Consider the following 20,580-nt stretch of genomic DNA (forward strand, 5'->3'; position numbering starts at 1 on the left):
AACTCATATTGACCTTACAATCCATTAAAACTCCCAGATCTTTTTCAGAACAACTGCTATCTGACAATAGCTCCCTCAGTTGTTCCCCTGTCTTATGCTTGACATAGCTAAGTGGGTCAGTGGATAGAGCGCTGGGCCTAGAATCAGAAAGACCTGAGTTTGAATCTGGCCTCAGATACTTATTAGCTGTGTGACCCTTGGCAACTCACTTAACCTCTGTTTGCCTTAATCCACTTGAGAAAGAAATGGCAAACCATTCCAGTATCTTTGTGAAGAATACCCCACAGACAGTATAATCCACTGGGTCACAAAGAATCAGACATGACTGAACAACAACAACAACATCTTATACTTGTAAAGTTGACTATTTTGTACCCAAGTCTAAGTCTTTATGTTTATTGCTAATGAATTTCATTTTATTAGATTCAGCCCAAAGCTTCAACTTTTCAAGGTCCTTTTGGATCCTGTCATCCAGCTTTGTGCTACTTATGTTTTTAAACTGCAGTGCAGAGCCAAGCATAGGTTCCTGAAATATTCCAGTGGAGACCCACTGACACAGTTACAGGGAATGAACCAATGACATAGAGATAGCATAGGGAATACAAAAAAGGAAGAGTTTGCTTTAAGTTTTAGTTTTAGTAGAAGCTGCTGAGAGATAAAAGAAAAGGAATAATGATCTAGTAGACAGGATACAGACCAAGGAATCTGAAAAGAGTCATTAATATATGAAGTTAAATTTTATAACACACTCTCCTCAAAACATCCCTTTGATATAGAAAATGCAAGTATTATTCTCTCCATTTTACAAATGGAAGTATTGAGGATGAGAGAGTTTAAATGACTTGACCAAAAGGGATACTAGTTAATGTCAGAGTCAGGATTTGCACCCAGGTCCCTTGGCTTCAAATTAATAATATTGATGATGACGATGAAAACTAACATTTATATAGTACTTAAAAGATTTACAAAATGTTTTACTTATATTATTTCATTTTATTCTAATAAAACCCTGAGAATCAGGTGTTATTATTATTCACAGTTTACAGATGTGGAAGAAGAGGCCCAGAGAAGTGAATGATTCACTTAGCAGCACACAGCTAGTAAATGTCTGAGGCAAGATTCAAACTTGGGTCTTTTTTTTTGGGGGGGGGGAGGAGGCAATGAGGGTTAAGTGACTTGCCCAGGGTCACATAGCTAGTAAGTGTCAAGTATCTAAACTTGAGTCTTCTTGACTCCAAATCTAGCACCTTACTGGTTAATCACAAATGTTCTCTCCACTACAAGAAGTCTACATATCTGTTTTCTAACCTCAGCTCCCCAGTGTTCCATGATCTTCAACAAGCTATTTTCCTAAGTCAGCCAAATGTCTTAAAAAATAATAGGGACAGAGATCAGATTCCCAATTACATAAGAATGATAGATAGATTAAGAATCTATAACTAACAGGCAGCTAGGTGGTGCAGTGGATAAAGCACCAGCCCTGGATTCAGGAGGACCTGAGTTCAAATCCAACCTCAGACACTTGACACTTACTAGCTGTGTGGCCCTGGGCAAGTCACTTAACCCCCATTGCCCTCCACAAAAAAAAAAAAAAATTTAATTTTAAAAAGAATCTATAACTAACCAAAGAGACTAAGGTACTTTTAAAATGTTGGCAACTCTTAAATATAATACCTAACTAAATTATGAATCCTTCAAGGGGTAATACATGATATATAGGAAGGAAGGAAGGGAAAGAGGGAAAGGAAAGGAAGGAGGAGGAAGAGAGGGAGGGAGAGAGGGAGACAGAAAGACTCAAAATTCCTAATAAAATTGTTTCTGCTCAACTTGCTGCCTCAACAATTTATGGTTTCAGTATTTTTAAAGGAAATAACTGCTTTGTTGGTTAGTCTATCATCTTAAAGGGTATCTGACCCAGTTTATCTTCCATCAATCAGCCAATCTGCTAATATGTCTTGAGTTGTTGTGATCTCCTGCTACACTTTTAACACACTGTTAGATAGTGTTAGAGTTACAAAAGTATAAGCCATCAATGGGCACAAGAAGCAAATAGCCTTCTTGGGGATAAAATATGAAATAGGAATGATACAAGACAGAATATAATTAAGCACTACCTTGTAAAAATAAATACAAAGTGATATAGATATTAAGAGAAGAGAGATCAATAAGGGTTCAACCAGAGAAGATTTCATGTAGCATCTGGGACTTGAACTGGGCCTTAAAATATGAGTTGGGATAGGCAGAAAAGAGGGTGGAAGAAATTTGAAGGACAGAGGGGAAAAGGGAATATGGCTTGTTTGTGAAGCAATGAGAATACTGATCTGACTACAACAAAGTACATAGCATAAACTTTAATTTTTTAAACAGAATTTCATCAAATCTGCTACCCATATAAGAGATATGATCACACATCTGAATAATTTGTGCAGTTTACAAAATTAGCGGTTTATTAGGTTGCTAATTGTGAACGTGCCAAAAATCTTTGTGCTGGAACAAATTTTTTTTTAATTTATTTACTTTATTTTTAATTTATGAAATAAAACAAGCATTTCCATAGCATGGTAGAATTTTAAAAGACTATTGCGCATGAAACTACAAATCTATTATGTACAACTTCCTATTCCTTTTAAATATATAATAAAATTATCATGTAAATTTCTCTGTTTTTCCTTTTTTTTCTTCCTTTCCCTCATTATCCACCTCACCATACAGATTGCTACCTTTAAACACAAATTTGTATGTATATATACATATACACAAAAACACATATATATAATTCTTCTATACATACTTCTATTTATCAGTTCTTTCTCTGGATGCAGATAGGGTCTTCCTTCATAGGTCCTTTGTGGTTAATTTGGGTACTTATAATAAACAAAATAACTTACTCAATGTTGTTCTTAAAACGATATTGCTGTTACTACATACTCATATAGGGTCGCATAACCGAATTGGGGGGGAGGGTCTTGAAAAATCTGGCAACAGTAAAAGGTTATGTAAACCTATTTTATATACCTACATACCCACAGTTGCATAAAAATTTCTTGGGTGAAAAGGAGTCACAAGTGGAAAAAGTTTAAGAAGCCCTGCTATATGTTTCTCTTGGTTCTTCTCATTTTGCTCTTCATTGTTTTGGGCAAATCTATTCAAGTTTTTCTAAAATCAATGATCTCATCATTTCTTATAGCACAGTGATATTCCTTCATGATCATATACTACAACTTGTTCAGCCATTTCCCCAATTGATGGGCATCCCTGCAATATCCAATTTTTCACTACCACAAAGAGAGATGCTATGAACGTTTTAGAACATATGGGTTCTTTTCCTTTTTCCCTAATCATCTTTGGAAATAGACCTAGTAGTGGTATTGCTAGGTCAAAGTATACAGACAATTTAACACCTCTTTGGGCTTAAAAGAATCTTAAGCTATCTACCTAGCATTTACCAGAAAGAACAAGTGCTTGGTAGAGTGGGTTAAGCACTGAACTCAAAAAGCATTAAGGATGACTCATATTCATGTAACACTTTCCAAAGTACTCCAAGAAGGGGATATGGGAAAGCTGAGATGCTAATCTACTTTGGTGGAGATCCAATCATTCTGGAGAGCAATTTGGAACTATGTCCAAAGGGCTACAGAACTGTTCATACTCTTTGATCCAGCAATACCACTGCTAGGTTTATATCCCAAAGACATCCCCAAAAAGAGAAAAAGACCTATTTGTACAAAAATATTTATAGCAGATCTTTTTGTGGTGGCTAAGAATTGGAAATCAAAGGAATTTCCATCAATTGGAGAATGGCTAAACAAGTTGTGGCATGTGATGGTGATGGACTATTATGGTGTTATAAGAAATGACAAGCAGGATGATTTCAGAAAGGCCTGGAAAGACTTGTATGAACTGATCTATAGTGAAGTAAGTAGAACCAAGAGAACATTGTGCACAATGACAGCAATATTGTTTCATGAAGAACAGTAAATGACAACTATTCTCAACAACACAATGATCCAAGACGATTCCAAAGGACTATTGATGAAACATACTACCCATGTCCAAAGAAAGAACTGATATTGATTGAACACAGACTGAAGCATTCTATTTTTCACTTTCTTTCATTTTTTCTTTTATTCAAGTTGTCTTACACAAAATTACTAATATGGTAATGTTTTATATAATTGAACATGTATAACCCATATCTGATTGCTTACTGCCTCAGTAAAGGGACAGGGGAGAGAAGGAAGGAGGGATAAAATTTGGAACACAAAGCTATAAATAAAAATGTTTATTTTTTTTTAAAGTACTCTAAGAAACCTGAGATTTTATGCCAGCTCTGACATGTAATAGCTGTAGGACCATGAGCAAGTCGCTCTACCTTTCTCTGAATCTGGGTTTCCTCTAGAAAACAGGAATAATGATATTTGTGGACTTACATGACAGAGTTGTGAGGACAAAATAGTTTATGTAGCAAACTGCTTTGCAAATCTTAAAGCACTATATAAATGTCGGTTATTCTTAATGTTACTAATAAAAAGCATAAAACATACCACTTGACAGTATTGTTATAAGGAAAGTTCTTTGTGATGCAATATAAACATGGCAGCAAAGACTGATTTTGTCCTTATATCTCCAGTGCCTCATAGTTGGTAATGAAAAAGAGAGGTTTGGGGAGCAGCTAGGGGGTGCAGTGGATAAAGCACCGGCCCTGGATTCAGGAGTTCAAATCCGGTCTCAGACACTTGACACTTACTAGCTGTGTGATCCTGGGCAAGTCACTTAACCCCCATTGCCCCACGCAAAAGAGAGAGGGGGAGAGAGAGAGAGAGAGAGAAAGAGAGAGAGAGAGAGAGAGAGAGAGAGAGAGAGAGAGAGGTTTTTTTTTTAATTGAATTGATAATGTCAGATAGAAAAGATGCATCCTATTAAAGGGGCATAAACCACATAACTTCATCTTTCCACTACTAGTCAAATTAGTGTGCTTTTCCCTGATTCATGCAAAACCAATCAAAATTTAAATTGGGGGTTCTTTTTTATTTTGAAAATGAACCCCAGATCTGAAACCAATCCACTTTAAGCCACACATCTCTGGCACTATCCAAAGACAAAACCAAGTTTGAGAAAGACCATCAAGTAATGAAGTTGAGTTCTTCAAAGACAAGCTACAGATTTGCAAACTGAAAATTCACCCTTTCAACAGACTGAAAATCTGAGACAATAAATTACAAAAGAAGAAATAAAGGCAGTAGGGTAAAATTTTTGAGAGGCTACAACTTCTCTGCAACCTCAGAAGCAAATAAATTTGACAAGCACGACATTTATGTCTTTATCCAAGTCACTGATGAAATGTTAAACAGCACAGGAGCAAGCACAGATTCTTGAATTTTTATTTTAAAAGGCAGATTACAAGGTTTGCAACTAAAACTTCTGGCTAAAAGCCTCTTGGTATTTAAAAAGCCAATTAAATCCTGAATCAACCATCCAATTTTGTAATTAAAGCTGTATTCCCAGTACTTTCAAAATTATAATAATTAAACCCAGAAATTTTTGCACAAACAAAATTAGAGCTTTTCATTATTAGACTGAGAAAACACTCTTCTCTTTATTGCCACACTTTTCTCCTTATTAATGCACATTACTCAACGTCATGGGACGGCTCATTAATTCCCTTCCCTTTAGAGCATACATTACCACAATACAAGCATAAGACAACCATTCCAAAAAAGAAAGCATTTGTTCCCTATCTCCTGTCAATCTTCTACTCTCCAGTCAAACGTTCACTTTCTGGATTCTTCCTTGTGGACTTCATACTAACTAGACTTTTCTATAATACTGTCAATGCTTTCCCCGGCACGATTTTTTTCAGAGAGACCACTCAAAGACACACTTACCTTGAGAAGACTGACAGTGCACCCTAACTAGCTTCCTGGTTTCCTTACAACTTGTATCACATTACAGCTGTTGGGTGGAGCTAACTTGATTCAGTAATCAACTGGGAACATTCCCAGGCTAAGCTGCAAAGCTTAACTAGCAAGGCATGTTCTAGTCTTAAAAACACGTTGCTGGAAATATTAGGCAAAGAACACTTTTGCAATAAATTCTGCTTTTTAAAAGAAGTATTTCTTTTTAATATGCTTACTTAAAAGAAATAATATATAATATTACATATTGTTATGTAAATTAATACGATTATATATTTTTATGTAAAAGTAATAAATACACTTATTTTTTAAAGTAATAATTTTTTCACCTGCAAAGCAATTTGGTAATACATAATCATAATAATTGTTCATGCATATGGTTAGATGCACTGGTTAAATGTTTTTCACAACTTATTTCATTTGAGCTTCACAATGATTCTGTGAGGTGGATAATACTGATAGTATCAGCTCCATTTTAGAGATGAGGAAAGTGGGGTCTGTGGAGTTAAGTAGCTAGTAAGTGACAAAGGTGTTAGATGAACCCAGGTTTTCTTGACTCTAAGTTGAGCATTTTGGCCATTACCCAGACTGTTTCTCTACCTAGACAATAAAAAAGTACATAAGAACCAACATAAGAACCAGTTTTTTCAAAGTGTGACCCTATCTAAACAATAGTCATTGAGCTTTTCAATTGTACAGATAAGATAACACAGTCACATTTCAGGTAGTTAAAAATAAGGACAGACAAATGGATGGATGGAAATTGAGTCAACATTCACCTTGAAAAATAATTGTTGGTAAGGAGAAAAGTGGACCACAAAATAGAAACTAAATATACCAAGTACCATTTCAGCACAAAAAAAAGGATTCTAAGTTTATTTTATTTGTAAGTCTATATTTGTGGATAGGATGCCTTTGCAAATTGAATAAACTCTAAAAGAAAAACAATGATTCTCAAAGAAGTGTTTTCAATAGCCCACCTCAACCTACTAATTGATCACTTGTGCAGACTATGAAATGCAAACCTTGACCTTTGGTCTTCGGAGAGCTGCAATGACTATCATATAAAAGTAAATAATTCTGTTTTGTTGTTGTTCAGTCATGTCTGACTCTTTGTGACCTCATGTGAGGTTTTCTTGGCAAAGATACTGCAGTGGTTTGCCATTTCCTTCTCCGTATCATTTTACAGATGAGGAAACTGAGGCAAACAGGGGTAGGTGACTTGCCCAGGATCACACAGCCAGTAAGAGCCAGAGGCCAAATTTGAACTCAGTTCTTTCTTACTCCAGGCCTGACACTCTATCTACTTTACCATCTAGTTCCCAGACCACACCTTAATTACTGGGAAAGAGGGTTCTATGAATGAAAGAGGAATATAAAGAAGCACAGTTCTGATGTTACCCTTTAACTCTTCTTTAAGGGCTGTTCGTAAAAATAAAAGTTCCTTTCTGTGACATATTATAGAGAGACTTTAGCCTGGAAACAAACCCTTGTTTCCCCCATTCCCAAGGGCTGCTCTGTGGTGGGTTGTTTTTTTTAACTAAGTCTTTCTCAAACTGAATTTTCAGAGGGCAAAATATCTCAGCTGTATCTAGTTACAAAAACTAGGTCCTTTCCTGAAGTTTTTCTCATTAAAATCCTATAGTGGGGGCAGCTAGGTGGTTCAGTGGATAAAGCACCGGCCCTGGATTCAGGAGGACCTGAGTTCAAATGTGGCCTCAGACACTTGCCACTTACTAGCTGTGTGACCCTGGGCAAGTCACTTAACCCTCATTGCCCTGCAAAAAAAAAAAATCCTATAGCACTCTGCATACCAAAGTTGAAAATTTAGTGGCCAGTTGGACCTAGGTTATCTACAATTACTACTACTAATAATAATAAAAGTAGTGGTAGTGGGGCAGCTAGGTGGTGCAGTGGACAAAGCACCAGCCCTAGATTCAGAAGGACCTGAGTTCAAATTCAGCCTCAGATTCTTGATACTTACTAGCCATGTGACCCTGGCCAAGTCACTTAACCCTCATTGCCCCGTCAAAAAAAGAAAAGGTAGTAGTAGTACTACTAATAAAAGTAGTTGTAGTAGTAGTTGTTGTACTAGTGACTAACTTTTTATAGCACTCTAAGTCTGCAAAGTAGTTTACATATATTATCTCATTTGATCTTCACCACAACTCTTCGAGGTAAATACTATTAGTATTCCCATTTTACAGATGAGGAAACTGAGGCTGAGAGAGGTTTGTGACTTGCCCAGGGTCACACACCTAGTGAATGTTTGAGTAAGGACCTATCCACTAAGCCAAACTACCTCTAGAATAGGGTCATTGAATCATTTATCATTTTTTACAGAAATTTTCATCTAGAAGGTAGGAAGCTCTGCCACTCACTAGCTGTGTGACCTCGGGCCTGTTGTTTAGACTCTGTGTAAGCCTCCATTTTCTCACCTGTAATATATGGAAGTGAACTAGGAAGGAAAGGACACTAGACTTTGAATCAGAGGCTTTGGCCTTGAATCACTGCTCCTAGCAGGGAGCTACTCATGCTAACCTGGAAACAAAAAACAAACAAAAAAAAAAAACACTTTATCTCCCTGAATTTATTTCCTCTTTTGTAAAATAAGCTTGAACAAGATGACATCTATGGTGCCTTCCAGCTCTAAATCTATTAGTCTATGAGGAGATGACCTATAAGGCCATCCTGCTATAAGAGTCTATATTTACTGTATATCGCAGAGAGGTCCTGATTCGTGCAAATAATGAATCCTAGGGAAGTAGTCACATATTTTAATTGGCACTATTTTAAGTTATAATGATGTAAAAGATGAACATTGGTTCCAACCCAATAGAAATAGGCAATGTGAATTTGAATAATGTGACCACTTCGGGAGACACAGGGGCCCTAGATATGGTGTGCAGCGGCGCTAGAAAGGACTTTGAGAAATCATCTACTCATAGATAGCATCAGAGATTCATGAGCATATGACATACCCTTATAATTGCCCATGAAAACGTGTCAGTTGGGAAAGAGAGACCCTGATGTGGAGACAGAAAGAACACTAATACTGAAGTCAGAGGAAACAGGTTCAGATCCCACCTTGGATTCTTCTTCCCTCTATCACTTAGATGAATCAATTAACTTCTCTAGGTTTCAGTTTCCTCACCTATAAAATGGAGGGGGTAGACTAGATGATCTCTGAGTTTCCTTCTAGTTAAAGATCTATGAGCCTGGGGCAGTTAGATGGCACAGTGGATAGAGCACCAGCCCTGGAGTCAGGAGTACCTGAGTTCAAATCCGGCCTCAGACATTTAACACTTACTAGCTGTGTGACCCTGGGCAAGTCACTTAACCCCAATTGCCTCACCAAAAAAAAAAAAAAAAAAAAAAAAGATCTATGAGCCTGTGATTTAAAAAGAAAAAGATTCAAATGAGTAAGTTTACTAGCAATGAAGCAAACTGGTGTGATAAATAGAGGGCATACCTTGGATCAATCAACATTTATGAAGCACCTAGAATATATATGTTAAGTGCTAGAGTCAGGAAAATTTGGATTAAAGTCCTTCTCTTGACCCCATACCAACTGGGTTACCATGGATCAATTGTTCACCCTCTAAGTGCTCCCAGTCAATTCTCTGAAGTAGGGGTTCTTAACCTGAGACTAATAAACATAGTTTCTAAAAGAATATTTTGATAACTGTGTTTCAATGTATTTGTTTCCTTTGTAATCCTACATATTTTATACATTTAAAAACATGATTCTGAGAAGAGGTCCATAGACTTCACCAGACTTCCCAGGGGGTCCATGACACAAGAATGGTTAAGAGCCTTTGCTCTAAGACTCTGTTACAAAGAAATCTGCCATTTTACATTGGTAAAGAAGAGTTCCCCCCTTCCATAGCATCAGAGGTGTGGATCCATACCAAAAGGGAAAAACACACAAAATCCTAGTTTAGGTGGTTTAACAACTTTCTAATCCAGAATGAGTTCCTTAAGGTTAGATGTTTTGGGCAGCTAGGTGGCACAATGGATAAAGCACTGGCCCTTGATTCAGGAAGACCTGAGTTCAAATCCGGCCTCAGATACTTGACACATACTAGCTGTGTGACCCTGGGCAAGTCACTTAACCCCCATTGCCCTGCAAAAAAAAAAAAAAAAGGTTAGATGTTTTGTTATTGTCTTTGTGCCTGGTATGTGGTAGGCACTTTTTGAATTGAATCCTACTGGGGCAGCAGGGTGGCAAAGTGGATAAAGCACCAGCCCTGGATTCAGGAGGACCTGACTTCAAATCAGGCCTCAGACACTTGACACTTACTAGCTGTGTGACCCTGGGTAAGTTACTTAACCCTCATGACCCCACAAAAAAAATAAATAAATAAACTAATTTAGTTGTACTAACTCCTACTAAGACCCTCCAATCTTGTGAACTGTCCATTCATTCAATAGTAAGGAGCTGTATTCTGCCTTGGTTAGCTCTGGTTCTCACAGGAAGAAGAAAATTTCAAGCTAGAACAGATCTGGAGAAGGGTAAGAAGGATAGTGGGGGGACTTGAAACCATAACAGGTGAGAATCAGTTGGAGGGACGAGGGATGTTTAGCTGGGAAAAGAGAAGACAGGAAATCGGATCCCCTTCTTCAATTATTTGAAGGGTCATCATTTGGAATGTTAATAAGTAAAGTTTAAGGTTTGCAAAAGCATTTTACACACATTTTATTTGAGCCTCACATCCAATTTATTAGACAGGTTCTATACATATTAATATCCCCATTTTACAGAAAAGGAAACTTAATGGGGGGGAAAGGTGGCGGTGATGAATGACTTGCCCATGAACACATAGCCAGCATTAGAGGCAGGATTTAAGTGTTGGTCTCTGTGACGCCAAATCAAGGATTCTCTATACAACTGCTTATGACGAATTAGACTTTTTCTACTTTTAGCAATTCAATAAACATTTATTAAGCTACTATTATGAGCAAATCCCTGAGGATACAAAGATAAAATCTAAATACCTGCCTTTGAGAAGTTGACATGGTGGAGGGGGAGGGAAAGGCAAAAGGGAGAGATATAATATGTGTACAGATAAGCATACACGAAGTAATACAAGGTAACTTCTAGATGAAGAGGGCTAACAGAAGACAAGAAAGTCCTTGTGTAGGATGTGCGGTCTGAGCTATGCTTGAAGTTACTTCACCAATATAGGAAACTAGGGTTATAAGTAATAGCTTTAGGAAAGCAGTTTATGACTCAACATAAGGAAAAACTTCCTAATGTTGAGCACTCTGAATATAGAATCAGATGACTTATTAAGTAGTGAGTTCCCTGTCATTGGGGGTGTTTTAACAAAGTCTAGAATACCATTCGTTGGGGATATTGTAGAGGAGATTCCTACTTCAGGTGGTTAGACCAGATATTTTCTGTCAGGTCTTTTCCTACTCTGAATGACTCTAGACTTTCTAAATGAAAAACAGAGGAAAGGAAAACTATTGGTGTTACATGAGGCTGGACTAATCCTCTAGGGTTCTAAAAAAATGGAGCCCAGGTTTCTCTGGTATGCCTATTCTAACAGAGAGATGTCTTTGAAGGGTCTTTTTGAGCATGCCTAGTTTGCATTTCCTACCATGTGGATAGGGACAGCCTCCTTTGATTAGCTGCCTGCATCTTTAAAACTGAGGAGACTGAGCTATTCACTCTTTTACACCATTTTTTTGGTTGTTTGTATATTTTTGTTTTGTTTTGTTTTGTTTGTGGGGCAATGAGGGTTAAGTGACTTGCCCAGGGTCACACAGCTAGTAAGTGTCAAGTGTCTGAGGACAGATTTGAACTCAGGTCCTCCTAAATCCAGGGCCGGTGCTTTATCCACTGTGCCACCTAGCTGGCCCTCCACCATTTTCTTGGCAACACTTTTTCCACCAACTCTTTCTCTGTTGCTGGTGGACACCATGAATTAAACCTGTTCTCCATTTTCCAAGGAATGCAAGTGTGTGTTTGTTTCTGTTCTGTGTTGTTTGTGCTCAGTTTCAGGTGGCTAAGGTGATACTCATAGGACTGGAGTTCAAGCCATGGTGACCTTGGAGCCAAGATTATGTACAGTATGGCATAGCCAGTCAGCCTGGCATTAGAACCCTGAGAACTGGGGCTACTAGGGCTTGAGTTCAAGGGGAGTTTTGGATTTGGAAATGGGATTCTGCTCTATATGGACTGAGCTAAACTGCGAACCTAATCCTCTTCCCCTCCCCAGACAGAGGGAGTGCCAAAAGGGGTGGGGGATTATGCCTCCCACAAGTTGGATGCAGTAAATTTGTATATTTGTGATTAAATCTCTTGAAGTAAACATTTCTGTGTAAAAGTTCAACTAAGCAATGTGAGACTTGAGGAGAGGACAATGTAGTAACAAGTCTTCAAGTTCACTGTGTCTAGGAGCATAATTATCCTCTCTCTGCACAGTTAGTGATCAAAGGCACAGCCTCTCCAAGTGCCCCGGGCACTTTGAAACACCATTCTAGTACCTTTTACAGGAATGTCATTGAAATCAGTTTATGTCAACACTAGCACTAAGACACACCTGATAAAGATACATTTTCATTAGGACCCGGGGGATTAATGGCCAATGGTTCATATGGATAAATAACCCCAAATAAAAGAATAATCAGATACAATACAATCTACATAATGTTGATTTTACTTTTCTTTAGTTTCATAGACATAGATGAGAATTTAGATGTCAAAAAGTTCAATCCTTTCATGTTACAGATGAGAAAACCAAGGAAGGCCCAGAGAGGTGCCCAACTCAAGACCACAACAAATGTGCTTTCTACTAACCCATGTTACCTTACTCTCCTTCTTCTGGAGATGAAATTACCCCCTGGACAGTGTGATTTTATTTCATCTCAGAATTTTTATGCCTTGCCACAATGTGCCAGAGATAGCATGAAGGAAGGAGAAAGGAATAAGCATTTATAAAGTGCTTACTTACGATGTGCCAGACTGGGGCAGCTAGGTGGCACAGTGGATAAAGCACCAGCCCTGAATTCAGGAGGACCTGAGTTCAAATCCGGCCTCAGACACTTAACACTCACTAGCTGTGTGACCCTGGGCAAGTCACTTAACCCTCATTGCCCCACCAAAAAAAAAAAAAGAAAGAAAGAAACCAGACAATGTGCTAGCTGCATTTTTACAAATATTATCTCATTTGATCCTCACAACAAACCTGTGGGTTTGATACTATTATTATCTCCATTTTACAGTTGGGTAAACTGAAGCAAACAGGTTAAGCGACTTGCCCAGGGTCACACAGTGTCTGAGACACTCAGACACACGTGTCTGAGACCACATATGAACTCAGATCTTCCTGACTCCAGGCTCAGCTCTCTATCCATTGTGCCACCAGCTACCAAGGAAAGTTAGAGTAGAACTGACACCATGTCTTCCTACTAACTACTAATGTAATCTGGCACCTTATGCTTCAACACAAAGTCCATAGTAGGATAATTGCAGTCAGCTGTGCATGCTCTTCATTAGCAATTAAGTTTATACCACATGCAAGTCTCTGCAGTAAAGCTGTCATTAAACCAATTAGCATACACAAAAAGAAGAGCAGAAAAACCCAAGGGGAGAAAGGAAATTCTAGTTCCATCTGTTTAGCCCTAAACTTCAATTCTAGGCTAGGTGACTTTTCAAAAACAAAACTACAACTCTGGGGGAGAAAGATGGAGGCAGGAAGATGTGGGTTCAAATTCTGTCTGAGACACTACTAGTGGTGTGACCTTAAGCAAGTCAAATCAAGCCAAGTCAGCATGCATTTATTAAGGGCTTAATGTGTGTCAGGCACTGTACAAAGTTCTAAGAGAAAACAAAGATTCTCAATGAACTCATAGTGTAATGAGGGAAAAAATATGCAAACAACTATGTTGATCCAAGATATATAGAAGGTAATCTCAAAAGGAAGATGGTAGCATTATGGCTCACTGGGAAAGGCTTCTTACAGAAGGTGGGGTTTTAACTGAGTCTGGACATTAGCCAAAGAGGCCAGGAAATATAGCCAAATACAGAGATCATTTCAGAGGGGCAGCTAAGTGGTGCAGTGGATAAAGCACTAGCCCTGGATTCAGGACGACCTGAGTTCAAATCCAACCTCAGACACTGACTAGCTGTGTGACCCTGGGCAAGTCACTTAACCCTCATTGTCCCACAGAGAGAGAGAGAAAGATCATTTCAGTCATGGGGGGACAGCCAGTGAAAATGAAGTCAGGAGATGGAGTGTCTTTTGTGAAGAACAAGGAGGCCAGTTTCCCTGGATCATAGATTATATGGATGCCAAGAAAGATTAAGAAGCCTGGAAAGATAGGAAAGCCACAGCAGAATTTTATATTTGATCCTGAAGGTAATAAGGAGCCTCAGTTTCCTCATCTATAAAAGGAAGTTAATAACACATCACAGAGTTATGTTTTGTTTTTTGAGTATTAATAAAATTATGTATGCAAAGTACTTTGCCATGTATTATTTAAATGTTGGTTGTTACTGCTGTCATATAGCCATATGCCTAAAGTCATAAGTGGCAGAGCCAAGATTTGATTCTATCTCCAAATCCTTATAAATGCAATGGGATTTGAACCCAGGTCTTGCTGACTTCAAGTCTAATGTTCTAGCCATCCATTATTCCACTCTGACGCTGAAAAGTCTAAATATACTAAATATTTCCTATGCTAGGGAAGAGGTAAAGCACTGTTTCAGTTCTTAAAAGGCAGTTTTTAAATTCTGGGATCACGACAAAGATGGTGAGTATCTGAATGGATGTGTAAGGGGTACAGTCAAACCTGAAAAAATGAGATAAAATACCAGCAGCAGTCCACGAAGCCTCCAGATTTCTAAAAGGACTTCGGGATTACAGAGGCTTCTCTTTAAAACACTACAACTCCTGGGGGCAGTTAGGTGGTGCAGTGGATAGAGCACCGGCCCTAGATTCAGGAGAACCTGAGTTCAAATGTGGCCTCAGACACTTAAAACTAGCTGTGTGACCCTGGGCAAGTCACTTAACCCCAATTGCATCACCAAAAAAAACCAACAACAACAAACAAACAAACAAAAAAACCACTACAACTCCCTTCCATGGCTCCTTTTGCCTTCTTCAGTAGCTTAGCCCATATTCCATGAATTCCAGCTGTTGTTGCCCAAACAGATGGTTTGGTTATACAGGCAATACAACAGGGACAGAATTTGAATTCACATCTTCCCAAGTGAGGATAAAACTTGGAATCATAAAGATATAGATTCAGATTCTGCCTCTGACACTTACTAGCTGTGTTCTTGTATCCAATTTTAAATCTCACAAACCCTGATCAAGTCCCTTAACCTCTTGAGCCTGTTTTCTCGTCTGTAAAATGGGGCTGATAACAGTATTTAACCAGAAGCCCGAGATTTGTTGTGAGACTCAAATGAGATTTTGCAAAGAATTAAAGCATTCTATGTCAACCTTTACTATTGTTATTCTTGTCCTGATACAAATTAGAGAACTGGGTTTGGGGTGGATTTTTTTTTTCAAGTCATTATGTCCAAGGTCCTGTTAGTAAATCAAAATACATCGTTAGTCAGTTAGGGGGACAGCTAGGTGGCGCAGTGGATAAAGCATCAGCCCTGGATTCAGGAGGACCTGAGTTCAAATCTGACCTCAGACACTTGACACTTCCTAGCTGTGTAACCCTGGGCAAGTCACTTAACCCTCATTGCCCTGCAAAAAAAAAAAAAAAAAAATCCAGCCTCAGTCACTTACTAGTTGTATGACCCTGGACAAGTCACTTAACTGCTGTTTGTCCATAAAATGGGGTTCCCCAGGGTTGTTGTGAGGATCAAATGAGATAATTATTGTAAAGTGGTTAGCACAGAGTCTGGCACATAGTAAACACTATATAAATGTTAACTATCATTAGAATTGTTATCATTATCATCATTATCTGTGGCACAAATTGTTCTCCCCATATATCCCAAAGGACCTGAAAGAATAAGTTCATGAATTGCTAGAAAGCCCCAGTGGCATTATACAGTCCAAAGGCCATGATTATACATTCAAACTGTCTCCAGATTGTCTGAAATCTAACTTTCTATTCATTCACCACCACTATCGAAACAAGGCTATAAACCTCACCCAACCCCACCCCCACAGGTCTAATTTGGTGGAATTAACCATTTAACACAACAGAATGAAGCAAATGTAGCACTTCTGCATTATGATGGTTTTGGGGGTACACAGGGAGAAACTCCCTCTCCCAATGCAGGTGGACACCTTTTCTGAAATCTTTGGGAGTTGTTAGTGGTACTGAGAGGTTAAGTGACACATCCAGTACACTCAGAGTCAGCCCTGGAACTCTAGCCTTCAAAGGCCAGCTTGCTATCCATGTGACCACAAGGGCTTGCTAATCGTGCTTACTGGATTGTTGTTTTTTTTCTTTTGCAATTCAATGGCTCCAATAGAAAAAATAGGACATAGGAGTCCCTAATATATATTTTCCTCGAGGAATTCCTGTGATATTCATGTGCTTTTCAAGTCTGACCAGCAAATAAATGCAGTCCAAGGGATGGGGACTCCATGAATCAAATCAGTCACACAGTGCCTGGGTGAATTGGGATGCAACGCTTTTGCTTCAACAGTACTGAAAATAAGACTCCACAGCTGACCTGTGATTCTGTGGTCATTATGTGGAAAAGAACAGCATTGCCTCAATGAGCCCCCAAACATCCAAATGGTGCCAGACATACTCTGGTCCAATCATTTGGTTGAGGTGAAACACTTCGTCCACCAAAGCAGAGCTTAGCCTAGCCGGGCTTTGGCTGAAGGCAGAAAAGCTTGAGATAAATAGCAGGATTATGAGTTCAGTGAAGAGTGGGTACAGTTTATTTCCTTCGCTATTCTGCCTTGGCATGTGCATTTATTGTCAACTGTTTATGGCCAGCCCCACCCTCCCCTCTACAGCTTCCTCTAAACTCTCCACAATAAGACAGCCTTTACTGCCTTCATTGCTCTCCATGATAAGAACTGGCTCTCAGTAGCAGGAGAAAGGGCTTGTGGATTTGTATTGTGTGAGTGGAGCAGATTCCAGCTGCCTGTGCTAGAACCACATAAAGTATACTGCAGGTCAGGATTAGCTGGGGAGCCCATCTGGTGATTCATATATTTATTCCCTTAGATTTTCTTTACCATCCCTCCCTTCTAACTCAAATTCTGTGATTCTGTGGTAATCAGACAATAACAATGGGAGCTTGCCTTTTCTTTCAAGGGGACCATGCACATGAGAGAGGCCCTGAGCCAAGGGGAATGAGCACAGGACATGGGGTTTTAAGAATTGCAAGAGATTTCTAAATCCAAGCTCATTCTCAAAAGAATTGATTCCTGCATTTTTAAGATGCTTTTTATCAAGATGAAACTACTCCCCACAGAGATGAGTCATTGGACCTAGAAATCATTGTTGGTCATGAGAACAAACCCCAAAATCTGGAATAGTTTTAGAAATAATTTTATTTGGCCATTTAGTAAGGAGGAAATCCAAAAGAAGCCTCCCCTCCTCAGTTTCTGCAAGGTTTGTATTACATGGGGTTTCAAAGGAGAGTACCAGTATACACTCTACATGACAGTTAAGCGATTTTGTAGAGAAGGAAGTTCCCAGGCAAAATCCATTGAAATGTATATCAGGAGGCATAAACATTCAAATTTGGGAAGCCCCCTCCTGCCCCCTGCAAAAAACCCCAAGCATTAGGGGGACCCAAGATCTGGATGGCAGCTAGATGGCTAAGTGGATAGAGCACTCGGCCTGGAGTCAGGAAGACCTGAGTTCAAATTTGACTTGAGTCACTTACTAGCTGTGTGACCCTGGCCAAGTCACTTAACCCACTGGAAAAGAATCCAGTATCTTTGCCAAGAAAACTCCATGAACAGTATGATCTACAGGGTCAGAAAGAACTGGACACAACTGAATGACAACAGCAGAGACCTGGGTAGGATCCAAGCATTCCCTGCAGCCATCTGGCCTTCCTGGAAGCTGTCTCTAAGGTCAGCCAATTTCTAGCCACATCAAGCTAGGTTCAAATAATATTAATACATAAAGTTTTGTGAAAAATACTTTAGATAGCAAATACTTAATGTCCTTGCCAGGTGGAGAGATATGACAGCTAGGGTCAACCCCAGTCAGCAAGTTAATGATTATTAATAGCAAAAATGACTAGCGTGTATATAGCACTTAAAGAGTTCAAAGTGCTTTACAGTATGTTATCTCATTTGATCCTCACAAGAACCTTGGAAGATAGGTTTTATTATTGTCCTCATTTAATAGATGAGGTAAATGAGGCAAACAGAAGTTAAGTGACTTCCCCACAGTCAGACAACTTGTAAATGTCTGAGTCAGAATTTGAACTCAGTTCTTCCTGACTCCAAATGTAGCATTCTATCAACAACACCATCTACATTATTCATAAAATCTTACTGAGAAGGGACAGTGCAAGATTACAAGCAATATTCTTTATAAAGCAGCTGGAAGCAATGGGGAGACAAGCAAATTTAATGAAAGCTTGATAAAAGACTCAACTAAGCAAAATCTTCCCACAATCATTTAAAGATAAAACTAGAAGAGAGATAAGTCGACCGAAAACACGGAACAGATCTGTAAATATTTTTAATTAACCAAACTTTTTTACCATCAAGAAAAGTAAGCCATCACATTTGCACTATAACACTTCCAGAAGTTTCATTTGAGGAAGTAGAAGTGGCACAGAAGAAAACAAAGATAAGAAAAGCATTTGAACTAGATCAAATATAGACAAAGAGGTCTTTGCTGGTGGCAATACAGTTTGGAAGGAACAGGGGATCATAATGAGTAGATGGTACAAAAGTCATGGGGGAAATAAACTCAGACATTAATATTAACAAAACAAAACAACTGAGGAAATAATAATATCCTGATGGAATGTAAGTTCCTTGAGGCCAGGGACCGTTTCTTTTTTGTCTCTTTATTAGCAGCACCTAGCACAGTGTGATTGATTGAATAATTACCAACCTATAACCTACTTTCTCATCTATATAAATGTTAAATGAGAATAATATATACAAATATTAATTGTATCCTTGATGAAAGTATGAGAAGGAAATAAGCATACTTTTGCGAAAAATATTCCAAAATAAATTACAACATAGACACAATTGTCTGAAAGGTAAAAGGGATACAAGAACTCACTGGGCTTATTATTTATTTGCTACAAAAAAGCAGAGCAAAATACTACCAAGAAGGTATTTACAATAAAAATGTCAGAACATACAAAATATCTTGAAAGGCATAATAATAGAGATAACTTCTTGATGATCCTGATTCTTAATATTAAACAAGGCATGAAATAGTTGGGGTGGCGGAGGGTAGAATATATGCTCTTCCAAAAGTATTTACCATCTTAATAGAGGAAATCTAATGTGGAGTCCAAGTCAAAGAGAAATTCCTTCTATATGATGAGGTCTTCCCTGATAATCCTATTTGCAGATAGCATTGTATGATTGCACCAATCCCCCTAATGTTGTAGAGATTTGTAAATAAGAAACCTAATCATTCAAAGGAGTTCAGACTTAATACCTGCACAGGAAAAACCAAGTGGATGACAATGCCTGTCTTCTAGACTATAATATCCAACTCACAATGTTCATCAATCAGTGTTTATTCCTTGGATGGACACAGAAAATGGACAATGAGCTGGGCCCAAAATTAAACAAGAAAAATTAGATTAGATTGCCTTTAAGAAACTGCACCATTCTTTTAATGATACTATTTCTTCCTGCAACAAAGACTCAGCCAATTTAATACCTTTCTTTTCTGGTGATGTTGTAGGGCTGGGAAGGATGGCACAACACCGTTTCTAAGAAACTGAAGTTGGGAGTCACTCAAAGAAGAATAAAGAGGTTATGGTGGGTAAAAGCAGCTTGCAACACATTGCATATATGGAATTATGCAGGAGAAGTTGTGTAAAGGAGACAGACTATTCATATAACAAGAGTTAGAGATGAACCATTGACAACATACTGGGTTCTGTGAGAGTTGCAGGGGAGAAAGAGGGAGAATAAAAATATAGTGGAGCTGATTCAAGAGAAGAAAATCTTGTAGGTGATTTAGAGAAATTTATTATTGTGAATAAGTTGAAAGATTGAATTAGGGAGAAGAAATTTGGGGAAATTGAAGAGAATATAAAGAAAAACAATACATATGGCCAGAGTCTCCTACCTAATAGGAGAGAAGATTGAATGAGGAATAGAATTTCAGAGAATTAAGAAGGGATCTGAAGAGAAAGACTCAAGAAGGACTAAAGGAAAAGGAAAAAGTAGTCGGCAAGACAAGATAATTAAGAAAAGGTAATAGGAACAAACTAAAGGGTAAAGCAAATTGAAAGAGGTTTATGGCTGGGGAAAATGGTGAAACAAGTTTATGTCAGAATATAGAGATGGTGTTATAGTGGAGTGCCTTTTGAGAGTAAAAAAAACTAAGGTGGATGGGGGAAGGCAATAGTTGACTCCAACTTAAGGGGCTATTTGGGTGAGATGTAAACTTACATAGATTGTTTATTTAAGCTGAAAATTCTCAGTCAGTATAGAGAGCAAGAATAGTTTTGCATAGTCTTATCATTAACTGGCAAAGTTTTAATTTCTTGAATTCTTTC

The 20,580-nt window shown here is 38.3% G+C and overlaps 1 protein-coding gene across 3 annotated transcripts in view; it reads right to left on the reverse strand.

The window, feature by feature from the left end:
* Nucleotides 1–20,580, reverse strand: part of LOC122755345 (ferric-chelate reductase 1-like) — a 108,046-nt gene that overhangs the window by 62,807 nt on the left and 24,659 nt on the right. Inside the window, exon 1 of one of the 3 annotated variants that reach the window (XM_044003662.1) lies at nucleotides 5,886–5,915. The exons of the other annotated variants lie outside the window; for them this stretch is intronic. The gene's annotated coding sequence lies outside the window, so the exon portion shown is untranslated. Of the gene's footprint in view, nucleotides 1–5,885; nucleotides 5,916–20,580 lie in introns of those variants that run through there. 3 annotated transcript variants of the gene reach the window in all.

The sequence above is a fragment of the Dromiciops gliroides genome, chromosome 4 (assembly GCF_019393635.1).
Source record: "Dromiciops gliroides isolate mDroGli1 chromosome 4, mDroGli1.pri, whole genome shotgun sequence".
Classification (NCBI taxonomy): domain Eukaryota; kingdom Metazoa; phylum Chordata; class Mammalia; order Microbiotheria; family Microbiotheriidae; genus Dromiciops; species Dromiciops gliroides.